The sequence below is a fragment of the Glossina fuscipes genome, unplaced genomic scaffold (genome assembly GCF_014805625.2).
Source record: "Glossina fuscipes isolate IAEA_lab_2018 unplaced genomic scaffold, Yale_Gfus_2 223, whole genome shotgun sequence".
NCBI classification, from domain to species: Eukaryota; Metazoa; Arthropoda; class Insecta; order Diptera; family Glossinidae; genus Glossina; species Glossina fuscipes.
Window position 1 is genome coordinate 668132 of NW_023998566.1, and position 2566 is coordinate 670697.

A 2566-nucleotide genomic window follows, 5' to 3' on the forward strand; every position below is an offset into this window, starting at 1 on the left:
GATGTTCTTGATAAAAAAAAAAGAAAAAAATTAAGCGGTCGAAAAGTCTAAACCTTCTGATATAGTCATAGGCGGACTTCAAACTGCCAAAAGTCACTTGATATAATTGTGTTTTCAATGAATTGCATGATGGTTATTTACTTCACTACAACCCTACTCCTAACTGTAATGGCAGACTGTTTGCTCTGATCCTTGCCAATTTTCCGGAGATAGCTGTAAGTCGCTGCGCTTGAAGATCCGTATCATCTAGCAATTTCAATTTTCTCTCATTGCAGAAATGTTCATACGTTGTACCGTTCTAATACTTCAAATATTATAATTATTATTATTATAATTTTAGACTAATGAAATAAATTCTTAGACTAAAAAAAAAGACATTGAGCACTAGGGTATCGGCTCTAATATAAATAAATGTACATTAGATAATGAGTTTAGTAGTATTAATAAAGTAATATATTGAATTTATATTCGGTTCTGAAGCTGATTTTAGAAAGTCCAAAGGGTTAGTCGCTCCAAACGCAATACTTCTAGCCAAGGAAAACTTAAGGCAGTCGCAGAGAATGTGGTTTATAGTTAGAGTTTGTCCACAACTGGAGTTGGGGAGGAAGACTTCTTCAAGATCCGTTGGTGAGTTGCATTAGTATAACCAAGGCGAATTCTCGAAAATATTTGGATCTTGGTTTTCTCAACGTTTGTTGGATATAAAGGTGAAATTAATTGAGGGTTAATGGAAGAGTAGTGTTGATGATGATATTGTGAATTTTCTTCTGCAATTTTCACTTTAACTTTTCTCCCAATGTATCCTTGAAGATCCAACTTTCCCATGACATCATCCATAATTAGAGGAGCACAAGCAGCATACTTTGCCGCTCGGTCAGCCTGCTCATTTCCCAATAAACCGATGTGACTTGGTACCCATGACATTTTAATTTTTCCCTCGGGTGTTGTAATTATATTGCTTAATTTGTTGATGGTGCTCCATCTCGAAGTCGAAGGATTCCGTATAGCTTGTAATACAGACAAACTGTCGGTAACAATGACGGTTTTGACTTTGCTTTTGTGGGTAAGGTTCGCAGCGTGAAGGATAGCTCTGGCTTCGGTTGTGAACGTTAAAGTACTTTCGTGAAAAATGTGATTGAGAAGAACCTGTCCTGTAGCATTTACCACGGCGCAAGCAGGAGGCAGGCCAAAAGATTTTGAGCCGTCTGTGCATAAAAGATTCCAACCAGTACTCTCCAATACTTGGGTTTTTTCAGCTATTAGATTCCTGAAGTCGTAATTTGGAGTATCTTTTTTTTGTGCATAGACAGCGAGATGTCAAACGAGCAGCCTTTAAAAATCCATGGAGGTTTAACACCAAAAAAGCGGAAAATTTTTAAGGGAATATTCAATTCCTTTGCGACGTACAATCAATGGTTAATTGCAGATGGTGACTTTGGAATTTTCTTCGCAATAATAATCTTTTTCACGTCATCACCGAGAATAGATTTGTTTGAATTAAGAAGCTTGGGAACTATTTTAGCTTTTAACTTTTATATGCGCATGGCTTCTCCAAGCAACGTACTGTATGAAATTCACCTTTGTTAAAATAGAATTTTTTAACCGAAGACAGTGTGCTCTCCAACGATGCTTGTTGGAATAAGTGAGCCCGAGAATATGCAGCGTCTGCACGTTTAGTACTGGTAAGCCATTAATATGCATCAGTAGATTTCCTGCATCGCAAATCTGCTTTCGACAAATGTGCATTTTTTTAGATTTTTGTATGGAAATGTTAGCCCCTGACGAGTTTGCCCATGCGGAGATCTTTCGTCCAATAGATTCGAGGATGTTGATTGCTTTCGTGTTGTCTTTTTCTTTTGTAAAAATTTATACATCGTCCGCGTAAATACAATGTTCCACTGTTAGTACGAGGCAAAGAATTTTGCTAATTTCGTTGAAGGCGATCTGGAAAAGCATGACAGAGACAGGAGATCCTTGCGGAATGCCATTCATTAGCGGAAAGGAATCAGAAAGATGATTGTTGATTCTAACTTTGAACCGCCGATACGACATGAATGATTTGATGTAGTTGAAGAATTTGGGTTCAACATTCCATGACTTCAAGAGTCTTCAAATAACAAGAAAACCAACTCTGTCAAATACTTTTTCATAATCAATTGAGAGAATTGTTACGTGATTTCGTTCGGAAATTGCTTTGCTTGTGAAAAAATAAATATGTAACAAAGCGTTGATGGATCCTCTACGCCGCTTGAAGCCAACTTGTTGCTTTGTTATCAGGTTCTTGGAGTGAAAAAACCAAGATAATCTAGATGCCATAATCTTTTCCAATACCTTTGAGAGGCAAGATAAAAGACAGATTGGGCGATAGTCCGATGCGATGGAGGCATTTTTTGACTTTGGAATTGGAACAACTGTAGCCAGTTTCCACATGTAGGGTATATGGCCAGTCAAAAAAACCGTATTGTATAGGTCCAGCAATTTCTTTTTACTAGACTTAGACATAGCGCTGATCGTTTGGTATGAGATGCGGTCTAGACCAGGTGGGGGGGGGGGGGGGGGGGGGGGG